At 38.8% G+C, this 26,001-nt stretch overlaps 1 long non-coding RNA gene across 1 annotated transcript; it reads left to right on the forward strand.

The window, feature by feature from the left end:
* Nucleotides 1–396: 396 nt before the first annotated feature.
* LOC122059460 lies at nt 397–3,287 on the forward strand. Its single transcript, XR_006134049.1, has 2 exons — nt 397–2,753; nt 2,887–3,287. It is a non-coding gene; the product is annotated as an uncharacterized LOC122059460 (long non-coding RNA).
* The last annotated feature ends 22,714 nt before the right edge of the window (nt 3,288–26,001 follow it).

Genomic DNA, 26,001 nt, shown 5'->3' on the forward strand with positions numbered 1-26,001 from the left:
CTCAGCAGAGACATTGTAGCAAGCTTTTTTTTTTTTTCATTCATAAATCGTGGGGCTTAATGGGAGCCCTCTCCTTTTTTTTAATAATGATGGGGGGTTGGTTACATAAAATAGAAACTAACTTCAGTTTCCAAAAACTGAAATCGGAAGCTAAAAATTAAAAACTCACCTAGTTACTAAAACTGAAAATAGAAACTTATAAAATAAAAAGTCCTTTAGTTATTAAAACTAGAAATAAAAACTAGGAAATAAGAAATACTGAAATTAGAAACTAATTAACTCCATCAAAATCCAACTAAAAAGGAAACTAATGAAAAAATGAAATTAACTAGTAATCTCGTACTCAATCTTAGAGCCTCTCTTTTAGACCCATAAAAGTGGCCAAATACACTTCAAACCACATGGACTGAAGGCCCAACACATATACAACCCAACCCTAGGCTTATTCCTAATAAAACAAGCCTATTTTGGTTATTAATCTGCATCAAACTGTATCGGTTCATACACTGTGATACAATGCAATACACTACTTATATGGTGTGATACACTGCGATAAATATCAATACATGGGATATGTCTCTTAAAAGGCCCACATGCCTCATTTTATCGACTTGGAAAAAAAAAAAGGAAGGCAAAAACCAGCTTTTGGCCCAAAACAAGACTCCAAACCTCCCTTCTTCCCTTTTTTTCCCCCTAGATTCACTTGGGGCTTTTAATATAGAGTGAAAAACCTAACTTTTGATCATTGTACAAGTTTAAATCGAAGAGTGGAAGTTTTGGACACGGTCATGCATAACCACAACTCCGGTACTTTACTAGCATTAGCCACTCCAGACCAGTACAGGAGACTCTACTATGAGTGGGAAAGATGTTACAATAGATCTTTCGACTGGGGTCAATATTGTGCCTATGTTTAGCAAGTACACGACATCATCCTAGGCGCTTCTATTCTTAAATAAAGGGAATTTTGTATTGCTGAATAGAGCACTCACTTTGCATAGATTACCTCCTAGCTATGACTCTGAACCACCCCGACACTGTTCATGAGAGTAGAGTATTACAACATGTAAGAAACATATCCTTCATAACAATTTCAATTGAATGAACTTATCTCTCGATACAATGTTCTCCATTTTAATGTCTATGCATGATACATATTATATATTGCTTATTTATACTGTTTTTTCTTATGCAAAGGTGTATTTCTATTGTATCTTGACCATTTCTGTGTGTATCCCTAGCGTACCTTGCATATCTTTGATACAATACGTCTTTCAAAATCACCCAACTGGTACGTTGTGCGATACCGATACTTTAAACCTTAGGTAGCAATAGTAACTGATTTTATGAACGTTATTCTTTTGCTAAATCAATGGTGTATCTTCCAGACATAGTCTTTGCAAAGGCTTTTGTAGTCTTTGCAAAGGCTTTTGTCTTTGACTTGCTCAATGCTAAGACAAAGTTTGTTACCAAGGCAGTAGGGTTCTTTAGACAGGCTACCAATGCTTAGAATGTTCCTTGAGTTTCTTAGCTCTAATTAAAGACATCTTACCTTGTATATCCCACTTCTCTTAATTTTTTTGCTGACCAAAAAGGTCAGAGAAACTTTGCACGATATATAGTGAATCCTATTTTCTTCTTTGTTGAAAAACTTCTACTTTCATGGGTGAAATTTTTTTTTCCTAGTTAGCCATTGGATTTCTAGAACTTCTACTTTGCTCTGTTATGGTTGATGGCCACTTTATATGGAAGAAATAGAATTCTTTTTTTTTTTTCCCCTTGGGTTAGGCATTAGATTTTCTGTAACAAGTAGTAACACTATTGAATACATAGAATACCTCTAGGTCACATGTCCAATTATTGGGCCCTAATCGTATGGCGTAGCATGTATGACTCTTGTCTTCAATGGTTCAAAGGGGGTGATTATAACCACAGTTTTCAAGGCGTCACCTAGGCATCCAGACGGTTTTCTTGGGGTCTAGGAGAGACTCGCCTTAGTGCAAGGCACCTTGAAATGGTAGCGAACCAGGTTTGGCACTTATTTATGTCAAATATGTTGAAGTAAATGATTTCATATACTTAAGATATTTTGTTCATAAAGAAGCAAACATCCCCTATTGAATCCAATAAAAATAGTTCAAAAATCAGATCCCAAAAAGAAAGAAAAGTCAGCCCTACCCAATTCAATTAATTGTAGAGGCAATTTTCAATTGTCAAATGTTGGGGTTTTTTCTTTTTCTTTTTTTTTTTTTTTTAATATGAAAATTCCATAAATTATATCATGGTAAAACAATACTAAAAACTAAAAGTGCAGTAAAATAATCTTTTGTTCTGATGTCCATAATTTTACTTTCATTCAGGAGAATTTAACGCCATTCGCACACCTTATAATAACTTTGACCGGAACATAACTTGGTCAAAACAACTTGAAACATAACTTGGTCAAAATAACACTTCTACCAAAAAATTTTTTTTTTTGATAATAATAATGATACTCGGGCACCTTGTTGCCCAACCACCTTGGGTTGCGTTGTCTCCTTGACAACTATGATTATAGCCGAAAATTCGTAAAGTTATTGTGGAGTATTTGACAACAGTGCGATGGGGTTCACCTGTCTTTTTTCTTCTAGTGTCACCAAAGCTGCCTCATGACAGACCTGATGTCCAACCTATGCTTCTGTGAAGCCTGAAGTCTGGCAGCGTTCAACTAAATGAAATGTTAATACCAAGTAACAGAAGATGCTGCGGAAATGGTAGTTCAGGAATGTGGTTACTAAATGGGTTATTATCTTTAGTACCAACTCTCTATTTCTCCCCCTATCCCACATTCGACCTATCCATTCATTATGTCGACAAGATTTTGCTAATTGTCTTTATGATATGCAGAAATTCATGCTTCAGAAACATGAGGTGGGAAGAAAGGACATGCTTGAAAGGGTGTCTTCCGAATTTCGTCGTGGTGGTTGAACACATCCCCAGAAGAAACCCCTCCCCTTTTCGACATTGGAAAGAAAGAATGTGGAGTAGGTTCCTACTTTTCGAAAGAAGATATTCAACAACTTGAAGATGTTTGCATTAAAAAGGGGAATACACCTGCTGTAAGTAGTTAGTCTAATATGTAAAGTTAGTATACAAATATTTATTATATTTCTTTGAACTGTATGTATGTATTTATGTATGTATAAAACTGATGTAGATTCCATCATGATCGAGAGGATTTGTGGAAGTATATATCCTCCTTGATTCTGTTAATTTAGTTATAGGATCTGTTTGTTAATGTGCTTTTACCAAAATGTGTTGCTTGTCTTCCCGTTTAAAAAGAGGAGGGGGGGGGGGGGGGGGAAATGGATTATACTGAACTAAGTGGTTTGTTTACGTAGCTATAAGAATGAGAGAATGTATTCCATGGGATTGGATGGATTTCTAGACTTCAGTTCCTTGTTGGGTTAGGTTAGTCCATCCTGCCATCGCCTTCTTGTACTGTTGTTCTCTGCCTAATGGAATTGAACCTGATCTGTTTATTGTGGCTTATAAACAGTGCAATAACATCGTCAGTGCGATGGGAATTGATATCGATGTGGTTCTCAGTGCGAAGGGAATTGATATCGCATTTCTGCGACTGTGCGAGGCCTGTTCGCCAAATATCTTTATTGTGGCATTCACTCCATTAAGGAGTATGTCAGAAGCCTTGCTTTTAGGCTCTGTTTTTTCTACAGAAGATGTATTATAGGAATCACTTGGGAAGCCAAAGACATTTTATCAAATACAGTACAAAATTTAAATTTTAGAAAAGACCGTGTTTTCCTTCAGCCAAGGGACCTTTGGATGTTCTTCACGCAAGGGGTTTGGGATGTTATAAACTTCATCCAATAGAGGGAAGGTTGGAGAGGGTTTGGGGGGTGGGGGGGGGGGTTGTGGGGGAAAGCAAATGAAAAATACATTAAGCAACTAGAAAATAAATGGCCAACTATCACTAGCCCTGCCGTAGCTTCAGTAGCTATAGATAGTACATATTGATCTTTACATTTGAAGGAAACAAATAATATAGTCCTTCAGATAAGTGTGACAAAGTAAATAAGAAGAAACACCAATGGCCCTTCCCCTCCGGTGGTTTCCACTGTCGGAACTTCCCCTCTGCTCCCTGACTCCTCTCCCACCGACAACCCCTCATCTCCCTCTTCTCCTCCTAAACCTCCCTCTCCCTCACCTCCCCCTCTGAAATCCTGGGCCTCGGTTGCTACCTATAGCTCTTATCCCTCCCATGTCAGCTTTCCCCCTGTCCTTTATACCTCGCACCCATCTTGAGGATTCTCTGGTTGGATTTTGCCCTGCAGGATTGTTGGACTCTCAGATTGCTAAATGGTAGAACTGCCTCATTGGTCATTTCCTTTGTAGCAGGCTGCCATTTCCTATAGTGAAATCCTCCCTCTCTCGACAGTGGAAAATCTTCGACACATTTTCGATGTCTCTCCTTGACAATGGCTTATTTGTCTTCAACTTCCCCAATGATGTGGAGAAAAAGTTCGCCCTGTGCGGGGTCCTTGGATGGTTAGCAAAAGGCCCATTTTCCTTAGGCAATGGGATCAGTTCTTATCATTCTCCAAAGTGGACTTCAAGACTATCCCAGTATGGATATCCCTCTTGGATCTGCCTCTTCATTATTGGTGTGCGGACGTCCTTAGTATTATTGGTTTGATTATCGAAAAGCCTCTTTACTCCAACCTTCGAGCGAGGCCTCAAGATCATCTGACCTTCGCTCACATCTTTGTTGAAATCTCTACAGAGGTCTTCCCTGGCCAACCATTGTGGACACCCACAATGACGAAGGCTTCTCTTTCTCCTAGACTATCAATTACGACTCCATTTGTAAAACTTTTGGGCATAGGACTGAAAGTTGTGCCCCAAAAGCCATCCCAGTTGAGGTTATTTCTGAGCCATCTAAAGCTACAATGATAATGTTTTTCCGTTTGGGAGTGTAGGGGCTACGCCCCGAACACAAGCAGATGAAATGATCATCCATCTCCCATGAAAGGTGAATATTCCACCTTGTCGACGCTTTTAGATTCCCCTCATTGACCACTGTGCTGGTGCAACCCCTACACACTAAACATTCTCCCACCACTAAAATACTCATTTCTTTCAAATAGTAGCTTAGTAGAGCCTCACACCATTCGTAGGACCCATAAATGTTGTTCCTTCACGCAAGATGGTCTAGCCACTTTATACAAAAGAAGGTTTGACCTAAGGGTCTCAAAGGTGACCTAAATCAGAATTAAAAACTTGAAATCGGACTGATCAGTTAGTAAACGGTTCGATGCCCATCCTAGATTTATTATTATTTCAAATGATCACGATCTTGGACAGCCTGATGGGCACTCCAATGGAACCAACCGACAATGGTAGCCTATTGGGCTGACCATGTTTGTATCTAGTTTGTTTATAGTTCGATCAACTTGTTTTGTCTCTTGTTTACAGCCCATTTCAAGATCAATTGTCCCATTTGACGATTGATTATAATCCGATTGCACTTGAACCCAATTATGGACCAATGATTAACCAAATATGGTGCCTTAAATAAGTGGGGTGGATTATCCTAGTCCGAACTGTCAGACATGGATTTCTGGTCATATGGTCATAGGACAAGGAACTACAAGTTAGTGAAAAATGATGGTTGTGTTCTTGGTTCATGTGCTCTCTCTCTCTCTCTCCTTCTAGACATGTGGTGTTAGAATTATGGGCTTAATTAATTATTCGGATTAATTAAATGGGTGAGAGTCAAGTTACATGAACATGTTTGTTTCACTCTCAAATTTAGGGATATACTAGCCCAACCCATTATGGTTTAGGGTTTTTGGTGCAGGACAATATTATAAATATTGGGTTTTGGATCCCTACAACCATGATTCACTTTTCTCCACTATACCAAAAAGTGAGAATTCAAAAAGGTCTGAGGGATTGTAGAAGAGATCCATAGCTAAGAGAAGGGAACTGCAGCATACTAGGCGTAAGGTACACATCGATCCTCCATGTAATTATTCGAATTCGTATCCTAGTTGTCTGTGGGGAATCGATTAGGGTAAATAGTCTTACATGTGGTATCAAAGTGATCCATACAGAGCTATAATCGATTGATAGAATTTTCGTGTTTCATTAATAGGTCAAACCATCATGTGATTAAATTATTGAATGATGAGTTTGTTGTTATGGATTTTTTTCTCGTTTTAGTTTGACACAATATTTGATAGGACCAAAAGATTTTGACCCTTCCGATTTAATTAGAAAATAAAGGGGGAAATCAAATTTTTCCTTATTTTATGTCCGATCGGGTTTCTTATCTATCTAATAATTGTATGACCACCCTGAGATGGACCAACTATGGGAACGATCCTATTTTTCTTGATGGGGTTCAAGAATAACTCCTCTAATATTTAGATACAATCCTTGAATCCAGCTATAAGAACAAGTAGAAATGTAGATTGGGATTCTAAAGTCGAGATAGGCCTAGACGGTCAGGTTTTGGCCTTCACAGGCAGTTAAAAATATTTTAGTAGAAACCTTTATATGAATTTTCTGTTCTTTTGTTTTGGATATGTACATCAAAATGGTAAGACAACTTTTACTATTAAAAAAAAAAAAAAAAAAAAAAAAAAAAAAGAGGATTCTGAAAATTGAATCCTCTATTAGGACGAATCTTGATTCGTGATTCGCCTTTATTCAAAATCAGAAAGTTGTTAATTAGTTTTTTTTTTTATTATTATCATTGTTATGGCTAAAACTAGTGGCTAAGACCGATACTATCCAACGACTATGGGCCAGCAAAGAGATACGGGAATGGCCTAACGACCTACGACTTGGCAAGACTAACCATAGTCTACCTAATCTAATATATCCAAGGCAGGAGGCAACCAGCCAATGGCACCATACAAACCATAGGAGTCGAATGACTAGGTCACTGCCAATAGGGGACCCACAAGTGGAGGCCCGTATAATTACAAGGGAGGGTCTAATCGTGGCATAGCACACACTATCACTCGATCAGGCCAAATAGGTAACCACGTCATCTAGTGTCCACCGATCAGCCCAAGGCCTTGTTGGCATCCTCAAGAAGGATCTTCCCAAGAAGGAAGTTAATTAATTTTGACTTGCATATCACGAGACATGGAGCGAATCCAAGAGGGACATTCATTGAAATAACAAACCTTCCCACGAAGGAAGGGAATTTTGGTGTATCCTCCAAGATATGACCAATATGGGAGTGCTTCCACAATGGAAACGATCTGCACATCCACCTTCCCGATATAAATCTTACCTGACTCAGACTCCTACCTACAATGGGAAACTACCACAGCGGGACTCTTCATCAATAGCCGCCATCCTCAACTATATAAACCCAGGTAAATCCCTTTCAAAGGGACCAATCTTTTACATTCTTTTGGGAATTATCTGTTTGCACAAAAGTCTAACTACATTGGAGAGCCCTTGTCGGATCAGTCCAGCGCTTACTCTCTTGTGTTTCTTCCTCTTTACAGGAGTCTACAGAAGCCTAGACGATTTCTAGCTGTAACAGATTGGCCAGTCCATGGGAAACTGTGACAAATTCTAGTCATTTGCTCAAAATCATGAACCTACGTAGCGGTCTCCTCCTCCCATGACTCTGGGAGGACAAGGAAATTAAGGAGAACCACCTACAAAACTGGCGGATATCGAGAACTCGTTAGGAGGACAAACTAAAGCTGGGAATCCTCTAGGACAGCAGAATTTTGATGTCCTCTCTCCACTAGCGGATCGCCTGGCCAGTCTCACTTACCATTGAGGGAGAATCACCCACCTACTAATGGCCAACAACATAGAACGGGAGATGCCCTGCCTCCTCCTCCAGTCACTCAATTAGATCCCAGAGGTCTGACAACAAATGCACCGAGAACCGTTTCCATGAGAAAATAGGGCATTATACAGACGATTTCCAAGCACTGAAGAAGGAACTGGAGGAACTAATAAAAGCAGGCTACCTCAAAGAATACCTTCAAAACCCCAAAGCCGATTGCATGAAGAGTAAGGAGCTAGTGGAAGGGCAACAACAAGGTGACTTGCACTAGGAAGATAGAACGGAGAAAGTGCAGCCAAGTGACCAAAGGTCGGAGTACTCCAATAAGCCAACAGGTCCCACTATATGCACCATCTTGGGCGGCACAGGATGTGTATCTGTGAGAAAGACAAATGAAAATACTCGCTTTGTCTGTGTGGTGGAGGAGCCACTGTAAGTCGCCCGGAAAAACCTAGTCATTACGTTCTCAAACGAGGACCTGCAAGGCTTGAATTGGCCCCACAATGATGCTATCGTTGTTCAGCTAGTGGTGACGAATTGCCCATTCATACTGATCTTGATTAATTTGGAATCTTCTATAGATGTCATTTGATACGACGCGTATAAGAAGCTCAGCTTAGGAGATGACAAGCTAAAGACTACTACAAGGCCCTTGTATGGTTTTGTAGGAACGACAACATACATTGAGGGATGTATACTTGTGTGTGCCCAAAAATAAAAAAATTGTGAACAAAGTCACATGGACCTAAACCATGCCAAGCGAGGAAACTCTTGTTGCCCTACTTGACAGTTTTAATAACTCGACCTGAATCCATCAAGGTTAGGAGGGCCTGTTCATCAGAGGCTTATAAGGTGGGGCAAATGTTCAAAGAGGTGACATCTGGTTCATTCCAGTTATTGCTAATCAGTAACCCCTAAACCCAAAGGCAAAGAAAAATCGGGCTTTCCATCCTTTGATCGAGGAAGGATTCCCCTCTACAACCTTAATCCCTAGGTGTTGGCTTAATGCATACCATCCTTGACGACCACGGAGCAGGTTTAGGTGAAAACATGCTAAGAAAAAGAAGAAAGAGGTCAAAGGCTCTAATCCCTCCACTAAGGCACAAAAACCCAATAGGTTACGCCAACCGTTTGGATGAAGCTGAGAAGGACTACTGCAATAGTACACGAAGATTTCCCCCACTAGTGGATGAATGGGAAAATGAAGACCGGCCCTGAAGAACTCCTCATATAGGCAACTTCATATGTAAGAGGGGTATAACCAAACTCATTCTCCATGGGAGCCTGCAAGCCCACCGAATAAGGAATAGGATAATGGTCCTGGATCCTTACAAGATCCCTTTCCCTCAGGCTACTACAGAAGTTCAAAGCTTCAAACCTCAAACTCAGGAGACAGGAAACCAAGCCATAGGCTATTTGGACGCGAGAAACAATAGAACGATAAGAGCCTGACCCTAATATCCTAGCAAGAACCGCCACTACACCTATCACACCCCGCTTCCACTACTAGGATATCAGCAGTGTAAATAAGACACTTACTTGCCTTATCTCTCTACCATGTTCTCTGATAGCAGTACCTTGTCCTTCACAATTACACAATATCGAACCAACCAAACAATCGCAACGAAATCAGAGTAAAATGTAGCAGAATCATATAATCAAGTGGGGAAGATAAGTAATGTTAATATATATTACATAATTGAATTTATTCTATTCACATCTATTCAAAACATACATATAGTAACTCTAAAAAGAATACTATCAAAAATATTGTATCAGGATGACAACAGATAGCCACCCAGCTCATGGTGCTACGTACATACAAGTATCACAAGCACAGTCAGGTTCGTGCTCCTCAGTTCAGGTGTCCACCAGTCACCGGCTCCATACTCGGACACATAGGAAGAAGTGTCACTATAACACCTAAATCATCATATAAAAAAAAGCAACATGCATGGGGTGTGAGCTTCAACTAGCTCAGTGAGGGGTGGAGTTCATGCAAACATATACACGTAGTCCATGATGCAAAAATGTTGCAATTCATTTTACACTAAACAACCTAATATACAACTAACTCTGGTTTATACTACTACGATGCATTAGGTTGTATCCCTGGTCCTGGACCTCGCACGTCGGTCACCTAGGGATACAAACACTAGTCGCGAATAGGAGCTTCCTGGTCCTAAAATGTGACCATTGTTCACTCAGCAAACCCCTGATAACCCCCTCCTGGTAGTCACAACACTGGAATTTCCATAAGCTATGCCGAGCTAATTTATGCCGCTTGCAACATTCACATCATACTGCGGAAGTGGCATTCCGAAAGGGTTCATCGAACATACCACAGTCGGGTTATCCAACACCTTACCCATGTTGGCAAGGGGATGTAGCATAGGGATGCAATTTAACCACAATATACTACAGGCCTTGCATAAAGATATATGCAATATCGAATACGATACCGGAATCACCCATCGGCCACATTGCATCTATGTTGAAGCCTATCTAGCATACAAGTAGTTAAGAATCGGATATGTGATACCGGAATTACCATCGGCCACAAATATAAAACCATTTTGAAATAACAAATATAAAAACATTTACTTAAAAGATATTTGGCATAAATAAGTCCAAAATGAGCGACATGTAGTGCAATAAGGTGACAAGTTCACTAGGGATAGAGCCAACTGGATTGCTATTTGGCTAGCTGGTTCATCTAAATCTCAATCTGGTTCTTTAGTCACAAGTGACAGAGCCAATCGGATTGCTAACCAGCGAGCCGGTTGCCATTCCAGTTTATCAGCCACTAAAAATGGAGCCATCTTGACTGCCAATTGATGATCTGGTTCATCAATTTCCAAATCCAATTTGGATTTTGGTTGTGTGCTTGGCTAAAATTCCGACACTTCTAGGGTCTTATGGGGGTAGTTTTATGGATATGTGTCTAGCCTAAGGTCAACCTAGGTGGGGAAAGCAAGTGCATAGACCTAGTTTTGGCTAACTCGTGTCTTTTTCTTCTTGTTTTGGATTTCAAACTTCCTGATTGTAAAACTTATGTTCTTCACTAAACTTATAAGCATTCTCGTCCTTGACAACTATCTAGTCTCTTAGGGTGTGTGCTACTGATTATGTGTTTATCTTTAGGTTTTTAGTTCAACCCTAGTTACCAGTATTCCTAGCATTTCATAGGTTTGTGACTTAAAGGAAAGCATCGGGCTCTAATACCACACCTGTCATACCCGACCTTCACTTACCTGAAGGCTAGTGAGTTGGACACACACTTGTATCAATAATCCAACAAGGATCTGTGATGCAATATGCTCAGATCATAGATTATGAAATGAACTAAAATCAACAATTATATAATAGACATTGAGATAATTACAACTAGCAAACCTTTACTGATATGTGATATATTTACACAAAAAATATTGTTCAACCATCCAATATATATCCTACATATCAAAGTATTGTACCATAAGGATCAAAAGGTAAGGACAAGTCCTATCATCCTCAAAGTGCCCCATAAATACAGCTCTCACAAACACAATCTGATTCGTGTTCGGCTAGTTCTTTAGTCCATAGCTCATCCTCATACAGGGCTAACACGTCAACTATGGCCTTAGAGGGTTAACCTAGAGCATCATCTAAAACACATATAAAATGGGGTGAGCTTCCACAAAGCCTAGTGAGGGGTGGACTTGCAAGCAAGCGCAAACAAATATGGGTACAACAAAAAATATAAATAAGATTAATGAATTTCAAATATGACACAATACAATTGAATCAACCAAGATTAAATGAATGTAATGAAATTCTCCATATTGAGTCTTAGTGCTACTGCAACATAGGTGGTATCCCTGGTTATGAAGGTCCCATTAGCGATCTTCTAAGGATACAAGCTAGTTATGAGTCAGGAGCATACCGATACTTGATATCTAACATCGGTACTCAGTAAGACCTTATTAATAATCCCTCATATATACCTTAACACCCGGTATCCAACATCGGTGAAGGGTATATCATAACATTGGTATCCAACTTTGGTGAAGGGTTTTATGACGCCCGTACCCAACATCGGTCCATTGATGGTAGAATTAGCCAATAACTATCCCCTACTGGCAAGGGTTGTAGCACTCGGGTTGTTTTTCTAGCCTGATACAAGCTAATCAACAGATTCTAAGTTCATATTAGGTCTTAGTGCTACTGCAACATAGGTGGTATCCCCGGTTATGAACATCCCATTATCGGTCTTTCGACGATATATTCTAGTTGCGAGTCAAGAGCATACCGATACCTAGTATCCAACACCAGTACCTGGTAAGCCCCTATTAATAATCTCCATATATACCTCAACATTGGTATCCAACATTAGTGAAGGGTACACCACAACAGTGGTGTCCAATATCAGTGAAGGGTTTATCATGATGCCGGTACCCAACATTGATTCTTTGGATGGTAGGATTAGCCAATACCTATCCCCTTATTGGTAAGGGTTGTAGCACTTGGGTTGTTCTCCTAGCCTGATCAATCTAACTTGAAATCATATCACATCATAGTTATACTTACACACATTGTGGGTATGCAATGCTGGAACCCAAACTTCGTCTGCCCTGCACCCCACACTCACACACTCTCTAGGCATGTAGTGACGAACCTAACCTTTAGCTACCCTACGTCCCATTCATCAATACCAACACAGAAACACATTGTGGACATGCAGTGCTGAAATCCAACCTTCGGCTATCATACATCACATTCATCAACACCAACAGACATCATTACCAACATCAATATCAACACTAATATGGAAAATTTAATTCTCAAATAGTAAGAGGTTAATAATGCATACCTCATGAGCACACACATACATAAAATGTTATAAACATTCCTTAAAATGATTCACAACATCCACTCACCTCTTGTCCCTATGAGTTCTGTATTGCCGATGACTTCGTGTTGAGTTGCCTCACTGCTTGATGGCTCTATTCAGAGGAAACATAAAGGGTTTTTAGGTAATACTCCTAATTATCTTATTATGGTGTTGATCATACCCCCCACCTTATGGTTTACCCATTTTAGGTAGGTTGCACATGTTAAGGTTAGTGTTCTAGGGTTATAATTCATATGTGTAACACATGCACATACTAACTAGCTTATGAATGATGTGATTAGTCACCTATAAGGCTTAGATTCTAGGGGTTATCCAATTTCCCCAATTTAGGCTTTAGGTTACTAAATTTTAGGAAACCAAATGGGGGTTTCATGCATTGGGGCCTTAGACCCAAATGTGGTCACTCCAATCCCTTACCACTCCCCAACCTAAAGTTGAGTTAGGGTGGTAGATTATAAAGGAATTGATTACAAATTTGGAGATTAGGTTACCCATTGTTTTGGGAAATTCAGTTTGGGCTTCATGCATTTGTCTCCAATTTCATTTATGATCACCCAAACCCTTATTTTATGTGAACATCTTTCCCCAATATGGGGTTAGGTTAGGATGGGTGACTATAGGGGATTTGGTCAATTTTCCAATTTCTAGGGTTTTGGGTTGCTCTAAATTGAGGCTTTTCATATGGGAGGTCTCCCCACTCAAATGTGAGTGTTTCAATTAGCACATTAGGTCTTCTACACAAAACCCCCAACTTAATTTTTAATTCATGTGGGTGAACAATTAGAATTTCAGTTGGGCTTGCCTAGTTAGCCTAGGTTAAGAAATAGGGTAAGAGAGAGAGAGAGAGGACAAGTAATTATGAGAGGTAAAGAGAGAGTATGTGTAACTCAACTTCAATGGAGGTAAATGAAGGGAGGTGAACTCCTCCCTTACTCCCTTCCTCTTTCTTTTCCTTTCTCCTTCTTCTTTTCCCTTCTCTTGCTTTTAGTTTGGTAAGAATGAAATGAATGAGCAAGTAGCTCTATTAATAGTAACTTAAGCGGACTAGGGGTTGTTTTGGGAAAATAATGGGTTTTTCTAATCTCTTTATATTATAACTTAAGTTTACTGAGGCTTGTTTGGGAAACAAATGAATTTTTCTTATAACTCTTTATATGGTAACTTAAGTTCATTCAGGCTTTCGTTTGGAAAATAAATGGGTTTTCTCCCATTACTGGGTTAATTCCCTAATCGGCACTAGTGGTCCCACCTCTGATTGATTTAACACATTAGTCCATTTATTGGTAGGTTGTATCAACTATTGGAGGTGATTTGAGGTGCATGAATGCATGGGCCCAGGCCCCACGGCTAAATATCACTTTGTATTGTACTCCTACCAATGTGGGGTAAATTGTCCCTAACATAGTTGGGACAACTTCACCTTGTTGCACTTGGGGTTTCTAAGGCCTGTACAAGGGTGTGGGCCCAACTTTAATGGAATTCATTACTCGAGTTCAGGTAAATCCACTTTATGGTAAAAGACTTACACTGACTTCCTTGGAAATTTGTAACCCTTCCATGCAGTGAGCTGGATAATCCATAAGTTACCAGTGGTTATCACCTTGGGCGTATTGCTTGTGTCCAAAGTTGAAATTAGCCTGGGGTTTTGGACACGGATGTAGCTGTAATACTCATAATTTTTTTCTTTGGCTCAGTCCAACCCTAACCTGAAGTGATGAGTCAAATGATGACGGGGCAGTCAAAGTCAATGTTTTTAATGTATGACGTGGCGGTAAAATATAAACTTGTTGTCCAAAGTCCAAGATTCTTTGGCCTTATCACCACTCTAGTTTTGGTAAGTTTTTAAATGTTTTTGAATTTGTAAATTTTTTTTTTTTAGACTCATACCTTTTATGGTAACTATGTGATGAGACATAACTGCTTTTTTGGTTGTCGGTCACTTATAGAAACTCCTAATTTGCTTTACCATTACTGCCTATTATAAACCATATTAAATATTGTATTTTATCTCTCCACCTCACATTATTTCCTTATTTAGTTTATATATTTATGGTTGATTTTCAAACCACCTTACCTATTATGCTAATTATTCAAATTCATGCAATTATGATTTGACACATAGATTACTATCATTTTAATTCTACTATCTTAGTGATGTATTTTTTTTCCTTTCATTATGAGATTCAAATCAAGGGGGACAAATTGTCTAATCAGAGGGGTAAATTGATTATCATCTTTTCCTTCCTTATAAGACTCAAATCAAAGAGGGACATCTAATCAAGGGGATATATGGGCAATACTTTTGGCATCTCCTCTTAGCCTTGCTAAGCAAATTGACAAGGGAGAATGCTGATTGGCCCTTAAAGATTTTATTCTTTCTGTAAATTAGGAAGAAAGTATGGGAAACAAAAAAAGAAGAGGGTAGGTTGGTAGCCTCTCATAAGGTAGCAGATTTTGAAAAGAGAGAAGAAAAGAGAGAGAGAGAGAGAGAGAGAGAGAGAGAGAGAGAGAGAGAGTGGGACACCCTCATCTTTTTCCCCTCTTGGTGATTCAAGTGAGAAAGAGAAGAAGAAGAAAGGTCCAACATCTTCACTTAGCTTCGTTTGATTAGGAGGGAGACATTCGTTTCAAGGCCTTATATCTAAAGATTTTTTTTTTTTTTGGCCTTCTGTGAAAGCTGCAAGTGGTTTAATTCACTCTCTACACATGGTTTTCTTTTTATATAATTATTAACATGTGATATAAGAATTAATTTGTATATTAAATGACCTATTCTTTTTTTTTTAATTGTAAATTTATTTTTTTGACACATTTATCTATTTATTGGGTTTGGTATTTCACGTTTAATAAATGAAAACATATTAGAAATTTTGATTTATATGTATTTCATTTTCTTTTTGGATTTGTGATTGTTACATTATGTTCTTATGTGGATTTTGGATGATGTATGCTATCATTGAGCACATTTTGTTTATGCGAAAACCTCACTATCGATAAAGATCACAGTACGGTGTGAGCCGTAGTACGGTACAGGACGATAGAGTGTGTTTTACGCCTTATAAAAAAACCAATGGTGTGATTGTAATATCTTGCATATGGATGGATGTGGATCAAGGTCACAGTACGATGTGAGCCATAGTACGGTACGGGGGCACATTCTATTCTCATATGTTGGAAGTATTATTGAGATTATAAATTATGTGAATGGGTTAACACACCGATTAAGGTCACAGTACAGTGTGAGCCATAGTATGGTACGAGACGGTGGTGTTAAATTCCATTGAACATGATTTGTGATATCTATTATTGTTTGATTGACTTGTTAAATTTTCTTTTATTTTATTAATAGTTCACATTTGATCTAAAAATAAAACTTTATTTTTTTTTTTTTTTTTTTTTTTTAACTTGTGTAAATTATGTTTTTCGCCATGTACTAAGCTTCTCCAAAAGCTTACCCCTTACAATGTTTCAGATGATGGGATTGAAATTTATAAAGAGGGAGATGAGGAGCCTATTGCATATCTATAGTCTAACAAGGATGAGGGTGGCTTTGACTTGGGTGGAGGCTATTTTTTTTTATTTCATTTTTTATTTTTATTTTTTTTATGATCCTATTTTTCTTTAGCTTTTCTTTAAAGTCTTTAGTAAGACTTATAGACCTTTAATGTCATTTCCTTTTAAACCTTCCTATAGTAGAAGTGTCTTTTATTTTGTTATTTAATATTAAGACTTTTGCTGCACATTTCTATAAATTAATTGCATCTTTGTATTTATTTTATTTTGTTTATTCCCATGGTTTGTGAAAATCCATATCGATTCATTCCCTAAAATGAAATCAACCTTGGATCACCAACGACTAAACTCCTAGACAGGATTTGGGGTCGTTACAGTAACACTGAGCTTTGGGCACAGGAGTCTCATGTGCTCATAAACCTAGGTTGCATGAATCTAAGGTGGTTAGACACAAGTTTAAGATAAATGAAAGCAAGTGGATAGGCGAAGACATGCATGGATGACATAGAAAATGCATGGATGCTATGGTCTTCGTAGGCCAAATGGTCCATCAACCTCAAAAAATAGGCGTACACCGACCTACCGCAGTCGTACTCATCAATTGCATCCAAGTTAGCAAACAGGTGGGCCATGCGAACGCTGATCTCATAGTAAAAATTGTTGAGCAAGCAATGTCCCACGACAAAATGGAGGAAGGAGCGAAACAGACGAGTCACCCACACTAGGTGTGTATCCACTCGAGCATTTCGGTAAGCAAGATGAATCTCGACTAACTGAATCATCCTTAGAGGCGTGCAGACACCAGTCAACTCAAAAAGAACCTCGGGGGTAATGGGGCCAGGGACAGTAACTAGCCAATCGCCAAAAGGGACCCCAATCAAAGCATAAAAGCAAAACAGGGTGATGGAAAGCTCACCCATGGGGAGATGGAAAGTATGTGTGCTCGGCCACCACTACTCTATGATAGCCCTCATCAATTCCATGTCCATCTTCTTCATCTCAAAAAGTACAAGACAGTATCGATTGTAGCTCTGGATCTAATGCTTCATCATTGAAGAGAGATCACCAAACCAATTTTGAACCTTGCTCGGGACTCTATATCTCCCTAGGGTGGGAGAATGACCCTTCAGGGCCTCCTGCAAGAGTCAAAAGCCCAGGCCACAATACAAACATGCCTATGCGTCCCCAGTAGCATGGAGCTGACCTCCCCCTCTGGCATTGGGTGTCACCCAGATAACTCCTCTAGCACATTGCCCGCATGAATGCACTTCTTGCCCCGCTTACCCATAATTTCAAAAAACCAAAGAATTTTTTTAAGAAAAAAGAAAAGTACAGGTGGAATGAGATAAATGAGGGGGACCACCTTTTAATAACTGGGGCCTTTTTTTCATTGCCCCACGAAAATTGGTTGCCCCGTGACCCTCATGGCCCTACAAAATTTTGAGGCTGCACGACCCTAGCGGCCCCATAAAATTCGGTGGCCCCACGAGTTACCCCACGTGGCCAGTGACCAGGATATTCCTTTGACAGGTCTGTAGTTTTCCCGAGTACCCAACGATCAAAATACCCCTAGTCTATAGTTGCCTCGCATGGCCAGTGACCAGGATATTCCTTTCAAAGGTCTATAGTTGCCTTACATGGCCAAACACCAAAATACCCCTAGTTCATACCTGCCCCACATGCCCAGTGACCAGGATATTCCCTTGATAGGTCAGTAGTTGTCCCACATGGCCAAAGACCAAATTACCCCTAGTCCATAATTGCTTCCATGTGGCCAATGACCAGGATATTCCCTTGACAGGTCTATAGTTGCCCCACATGGAAAAATACCAACATACTCTTCAAATCAACATGCATATCTACTAACATTTTATAGGCATCAAAGGTTTCCTATTAGCAGCCGCTGCCACAAGTAAGATCTTAACATCCTGTTTTCAATTCCATTAGATAGGCCCATATTAATTTATTAATCTCTTGTTGATGGATTATCTGCTCGTATTTTCATGTTGCAGCTCTGTCATCTTTGAGCAAGATGATAGCAATATATGCTCTAGGTGACAAAATGTACTAATTCTTTTCTTTTCCCTTCGGTTGTGGCACAAGCCTAGGTCAAAGAGGGGCATTCTATAGACACCCAATTTTGTCACCCATCCCTGGCTATGATGATTTATAGGACAAGGATGAGATCTGTGCTTTGAATCAATAGAGGAGACTGCTTTCTAAAAATAACCTGGATTTGACCCAAAAATCTTGTCCCAGTCCCAATACCTGGACCTAAAAACCCAAAACCAAAAAACCCTAAAACTGAACAAATTGGACCCTAGGAGAAGGGGGTCCCATCATCGCATATTATATACTGAAGAATCGAGTCTGTGTACCATCCCATAGTGCAAGAATGCATTTCTGAACAATCCTAAGGGTGTGGTAAGGAAAAAACCCTTCCTCAGGAACCCTCAACAATTTCAAGCCAAGAATGGACTTGACACCTATACAGATGGATAGTGCTTGGAAACACGATTCCAACAATATATGATAGGCTAAGATCAGACCACCGAAAAAATGTGGCAACCCCATGTAAAATGTGGTAGCTTAGTGAGACCCGTGGCCCCACAAACCTTTGGTGGCCCCGAGAGTACCTCGTAAATACTGAACATCCAAAACTGGTAGCCATCCTTTTGAGTATGAAAATCTATAAATAGCCCACTATTCACCCTTCCCAAGGTGTGGAATGTTTACATACCCCATCCTTTGTGAGTTATCCCTCTTTTCTGTATTTTGGCTTGTGGAGAGTGTCCAAACCCCTTTAGAGCCCAAAACCTAACCTTTGCAAGCCAAGCCTCTGCTAAAGTTCTAGCCTAAGATCTAGCCTTTGTAAGTCGAACCTCTGCCGAAGTACCAATCCAAGATCTAGCCTTTACAAGTCAGAGCTTCCAAAGAAAGAAGGCTAATAATCAAGGCCACCTCTGCCTGAGTCGGGATAACACTCGAGGTAGTCCACGTCCCCTTCAACAGGGTTCCACCCCTCTTGACCTGAAATAGGGGTCAAGCTCAGGTATAATTCCTCAACTCAGTAAACAGAATGTAGATTTTTAACTCATATGCGGTAGTGTACATAGTAGTGTAGCAATGACTAAGACGTGCATGCGGTATAGGATTAACTAGGGGAGAATCATTCTTAAGCATCTAGTAAGAAGACCGGTCGAACAGGGTGAGTGGGTGCCTAACACCTTCCCAAATCTACAACTTGACACTTACTCATCTTTGGACCAGACCGATTTTTGGGCCCTTTCCATACCCAGCCATCAAATCCTAGGCCCTAACCCTAGGTGGTAATTCCATATTCTATGTTTTCCCAATCCCCAATATTGGACCACCATCAATAAACCCACTTGGAAAAATGCGCCAAACCCCTAGAACAGTACCAAAGAGGGCCAAATCCCAACCATTAACCTCACTGTGCTTTAGGGACTTGATCAATGGAGCACTTCTCCTTAGTGGTTTTCTGAGTTTTGGCCCTTTTGGCCCCCATTCTTGTCCCTCTCTAGATTCTATCCTTGACTCCTCTATGGTCCTTGTATGTCTCTTAATGGGCCCTTTGTAAATAAAAAGAGGAGGGAAAAAGGTACACAAGGAGCAAAATGAATAAGGTAAAAAACACTAAAAGAAAGAAAAATATGGGAGGCTCTTATCTCTCCTCACGGTGGAGTTCTTATTTACTCTTTTGAGGAAAAATAAATAAATAAATAATGATACAAATGTACAACTTCTTGTCACCAATCACCAAAGTGGTGAATGAGAAGTGGCAACATTCTTTTTATTTCCCCTTATTTTATTATTAATAGTTTGGGGTAAAAATAATATTTTTAAATAAGTTTAAGTGCTTTATCATTATATCATCATAAGTTGTCATTGTCTTATGTGAAATGATAAATTTACCCTCATTGAAAAAATGAGTTTTAACCTTTGCAAAATGTAATGTTACAATTTCTTTTTCAATAAGATTTTCCCAATAAAAAATCTCATGTGAAAAGGTGTAGGAAAAGCTATAAGTTCAAATATATTTTTCCTAAGAAAGATATAAAAATTCAAATTAAAAACTTCCAAAGATACTACTAAACATTAAAGTCCACAAATGTTTCTAGAATAAAACTCTCTATATATATATATATATATAAAAGAGTGTTTGAATGACATCTCTATAGGTGGATTTAGAACTTGGCACCTTCTTTAATTCCCCCTTGTTTTATTCCTAAGAGTTTTTTAAAATGGGGTATAATTATGTCATTGTCATGCACATTTTTTTAGTATAACATGTAAAATAACACTTTTTTTTTTTAGTTAACCAAGGTGTCCAGGCTAACTTATGTGCACCTCGACTAATCCTCAGGGAGACTAGCACAGCAACCCACTGCCACGGTCTCCATTTAAATCGCAGATATACAAATGGGGAGTCGAATCTGGGACCATGCACCTATCCACACAATCCCCAATTCGCCCTAACTTGACACTGGTTTTTTTTTTTTTTTTTTTAGTGAACAAAATGATACTATTACTCTTACTGAAAAAAATGTGTATCATACTCAAAAAAGTGTAAGATTGCAAATTATTTGACACATTAAGGGTTTCAAAAAACAAAGTATGAGAATTTTACATTGCCCTCCCTAGACTTTGGTCCAATTACACCCCCTTCCTTTTGTTTTGAACAATGACATCTGCCCTTGACGTTTTCACGATGTTAGTGTGGTGTTGATTTTGAATGGAAAAGACTATTTTACCCCTATTATATCTTGAACTAAAACATTCAAAATGTAAATACCATTTTTACCCCCATTACGTATTAAACCTAATATCTCCAAATTGAAATGGTTTATCAAATAGGGGTTAATAACTTGTCTGGCGAAGGTGAAGAAAATAAAACTTTTCGACAAAGGTAAAGAAAAGAGAACTGCTCGACGAAGGTAAGTCTCTGTAGGAGCCCTCCTTCTCTCTTCTTCTTTTTTTTTTTTTTTTTTTTTGTGGAATTAGGGCACAACATATAACCCTTCTCTCCTCTCACTTCATTTATGAGAAATTAGGGCACAGATTGAAGTCCATTCTTTCCTTTGGTTGGGTTTCATTGGTGCGTTGTCTACAAAATTGAGACTATAATACCCCTAGTTAGGAGATCAATTTGAGGAATTTCACAAATCCTGGCACATATAGGTGCAGATTATAACAAAAACTAGAATCAAAATTAATGATGACTAAAGTAGGAATCCAGCTAAGGTACAACTTCATGTAAATAGGTCGTCAGAGAAGAAAGAGGAGAGATGACATTAGTTGAAACATTGGAACCTTAATGTGTTATATTTGAAAAGGTAAAATGGTAAAAACATATTAAAAAAGTGTAATATGGCCATTAATGAAACTATTGCATAACTTAATGATTTAACTTTTTTTTTTAGCCTGAATATTATCTGTGACCCAGGGTAGCCCCTAGAATTATAAAGATAAGGAGGGACACAACCCGTCCTACCCCAACCCAGGATAGACAACTCACTCTATGACTCAAAACCCATAAGAAAACACCTATAAAAGAACTATTACATTCTAAAGACTGGTAAACTAGTGTTGCCCTCTCGAATGATTACCACTTGGAAGAGGATCATAACCATTGAAAAGCAAATTTACTGTAGACTTGTATGCATAATTATTTAACCAATCCGCTACTCAGTTGTTTCCTCGAAATGAAAACAAGTTGTAGGCACTCAGAGAATTGCAGAGGTTGATAACTTCCTAAAACCAATACAACAGCTCCACAAATTACATGATCTTTGGGTAACTAGCTACACAATCAAGGAGGAGTCAAAATTAACATAAGAAATAGAGAGGCCCAATTCTCCACACAATCTCAATGCATCTCTAGGGGCTCCCAAATTGACTATTGAATTTGAACATAGCCTATAGAAATTGGAGAATACTGCAAGAAAATTCTTGTTATTTCTAATAATGCCTCCCCCCACCACAAATGCCTAAATTCCTCTTACTTGCACCATCCACATTTAGTTCAATATTATGAAAGGGAGGGCACCAATAAATAGGAACTAGAGCCTTAACCCAAAAAATAGGAGGATTTAACTTAAATACCTGTAGAATAAGGTCATCTCTAAAAAAAAAATGGATTTAAAAATTTAGTGGGATAAGTGATTTCACAAATCCAATCTTTAATTTTCTCAATGATGGTAGTTGAGGCAAGTGAGTCTTCACTATATCTTCTGCTATTTTTGTCCTGCCATAATTCCCAAAAATAATAAATGTTGGCAACATGCCCGTGATGTGCTCACAAATACCCTTGAAGCCAACACGAGACTGCCAATAAGGATCCTAGTACCAAGCTCCTGAGTTGAAATAACATCAATGTTCATTGTTCTTCCAAAAAAATCCAAAACCTTAGAAGCAGTTGTTCCCACCAAAATAGTGGATCCTAGTACCAAGCTCTTACAACAAGAGCATTTAGACGCCAATGGAACACCGATTTTCATTAAAACATCATCTGTTGGAATCTTACTATTTAAGATTTTTCATGAAAAAAAAACCAACTTTGGGAGGAACTAACTTATTCCATAACCATTTAAAATAAGGAACTTGAAGAGAGTGCAATCGGATCTCATTCTATGCTGGCTTGGTAGAGAAAGAGCCATCATTTGCCGGGGTCCAAACTAATTTATGAACTTTGCTTGATAATATATTATTGGAGTTGAGAATACTATCCCTAATCTCCAAGAAGTCAATAACATCGAGCACATCCTAATCCCAACAACTATCACTAATAAGCACATCTTTTACCCGAGTCTCAATGTTCACATTAAGGGCACCATCAACATAGTTGATGAGGAAGCCTATACCCAACCAGTTATTAAGCCGAAAATTCACCTCACTAGAGCCAGCCAGCCATTTGGACTTTAATATGATAAACTCTTTAAGCTCCAAGGCCCTTCGCCAAGTTTTAGAACCTAATTTAGCCTTGAAGAAGGCACTCCAAAGATGGAATTATCTGAAATAATTCACTACAGACTAACCGTATAGACATATAATATCCTTTAACAATTGGATTCCTAGTCCTCCATTTAAATGCCTACAAAGCTTTAGCCAACCCACTTAATGATGTTGCTTACTAAACTCTGAAGAACCTCATAAAATTTGCACAAACACTGTAAAATCTTTGCATAACTGATTTAGGGATCTCTAAACTAGCAAGGATGTGAATCGGCAAGGAAAAAAACACATGCTTAAGAAGAACCAGCCTAACCCCCGAAGATAGAAGCTTCCCTTTATAACCTGCCACTCTATTTCTAACTTTAGCTAGCATATCATCAAAGAAGCAAACTTTTAGACTACCCATGTAGAGAGGCGCCCCCAAGTATGTTGTAGGCAGAGATTTCCTCACAAACCCCATAATGTCGCCAATAATTTTTATACGGGCTTGCGAGACTTGGAGCTCATAATGTAGTAGCTTTTATGCCTATTCACCAGCTGGCCAAAGACATTTTCATACCTACTAATAAATCCCATAATCTACTTCAAGGAGAATTTTAATCATTTTGTAAAAATAATTGTATCATCAGAAAACATGCTATAAGAGATGCCCGGCCAATCCCTAGGAAGATGATAATATATTACACGTCAATTTACAAAAAATGACTTTAGCGCCCTCCTAAGCACTTCTTCTACAAGAATGAATAAAGTGAGAGGCAATGGATCACCTTGATAGAGACCTTTGATAGATTTAAAGTAGTCATTTGGCATGCCATTCATAATCATAGAGAACCAGTAGTTTCCTATAGTTTTCTTGATCAACTGAATCCATGTTCTCGAGAACCCAAATTTTTCTCGAACTTCAGAAATAAAATCCCATTCCATGTGATCGTAAACCTTTGCCATATCCAATTTCAAGACCACATTGCCACCTTGAGATTTTTTTATCAGATTATGTACCACCTCTTGAACCAATATAATATTGTCATTGATACACCTTCCTTGGACAAAAGCTCCCTGCTCGGATCCTCATAAAAAAACTAGGGGAGAAAGGTAGCAAACCTCATAGGGATAATCTAAGCAATAATCTTATAATAATCTAAGCAATAATCTTATAAGAAAAATTATATAAACTAATGGGTCTAAATTTGACATTACCTCTAGGTTTTCCTTCTTTGGAATGAGAATGATGTGAGACGAGGTGAAACTTCTTGGGAGAATCCCCCAAAGAAGAAATCGTTGACCATCTCCCACACATCATGACCCACCACCTCCCAACAAGAAGTGAAGAAGTGCCCAGTAAATCTATCTGGCCCTGTGCACTATCCTTAGATATAGAGAATACTACTCTTTTAACCTCTTCCATAGTTGGAGCCGAAGGAGATAAACATTGTCCTCTGTAGAGACAAGCGTAGGGATAGACTCAAGCAAATCATTGTCCAAGTTATGAGGCTGAGATAAGAAAAAATGAACTGCCTTAGCATGCACCCCATCAGCACCAAAAATGCAATCTCCTTCCTCATTTTTATTTTTTTCCATCCCCATCTGTTTCCTTTTAACATTAACCATGGCATACAAAAATTTGGTATTCCTTTCCCCCTCATGAAGCCATTTCACTCTTGATTTCTGCCTCCAAAAAATTTTCTCTTGAGGTAGAGTACAGTGGAGGTGATTGCGGTAGCTCTATAGACAATCTTCGTAGCATTAGAAGGATTTAAATCATATTTATCATATATTTTCTTCTGCCTGATTAACATCATCCATTGTATTTCTAACATTCTGATGAATATTCTAAAAACCATCTTTGTTCCAAACCTTGAGCTTGGTACATAGAAGCTTGAGCTTTGAGTAAAGAACCAAAAGAAGCGAACTACTCATTGACGGCTCCCAGATCTTTTTCACAAAGCTCTTGAAATCATGATGAGAAATCCACATTTGGTGGAATTTAAAAGAAGATACTCTAGGGGCAACAGAAGCTAAAAGCTCGAACCATAAATGGCACATGGTCAAAACAAGTTCGATTAAGGTGATGCACTTGGGAAACCAGTTGAACCACAACCAATCCAGATACGATCTGGATGATTTTCCTAGAAATCGATCTCAACGTAAGCCCTGGCAGTGACAATTCTTATGTAGTAAGATGTCGCTCCATCAACCTTCAAAACTTTTCCTATTGCTCCTGTGATTGATTAGAAATAAGTTCCCTACTTAAAGTTCACTCGAAGATTGGGAAGAAATCCAAACTGGCATCAATGGGGACTTGGATCCTGCCTTAATCTTTGAGACCATTTGAAGAACCGAAACGAAAAGCCTTTGATAGAGATTTTTTCCTTCAACTTAACAAAATTCGTGAGATCCAAAAACTAAGCAAAAGATGTTGTTGATCCAGACTGGTCGCACCTACATCTACAGATAAGTGAAAATTTGATTGCAAAAAACTTTTCACATCGAATGTTGATGGTCTCCCATAAGAACACTTAGCGATCAAGGAATATTGTAATGGACTTTTAGATCGCTCCACCTCATCATTAGTGAAAAAAATTGCGAACGTACCAAGATGAGAGGATGGCTTCTTAATCAACACTGCAACAAGAGGTATAGAGAGTTTTAGAAGATGAAGGATCTGGGGGCCGGACCTCAAAAGAAATGGGAGGATCAGATATGGGAACAATGGGAAAAAGCGCCTAGGGTTTCATCACTAGAAATCTGGAGTATCAAGAATGAATATGGTATTTAGTTTCCACCCTTCACAAAT

This window comes from Macadamia integrifolia, chromosome 13, assembly GCF_013358625.1.
Source record: "Macadamia integrifolia cultivar HAES 741 chromosome 13, SCU_Mint_v3, whole genome shotgun sequence".
NCBI lineage: Eukaryota > Viridiplantae > Streptophyta > Magnoliopsida > Proteales > Proteaceae > Macadamia > Macadamia integrifolia.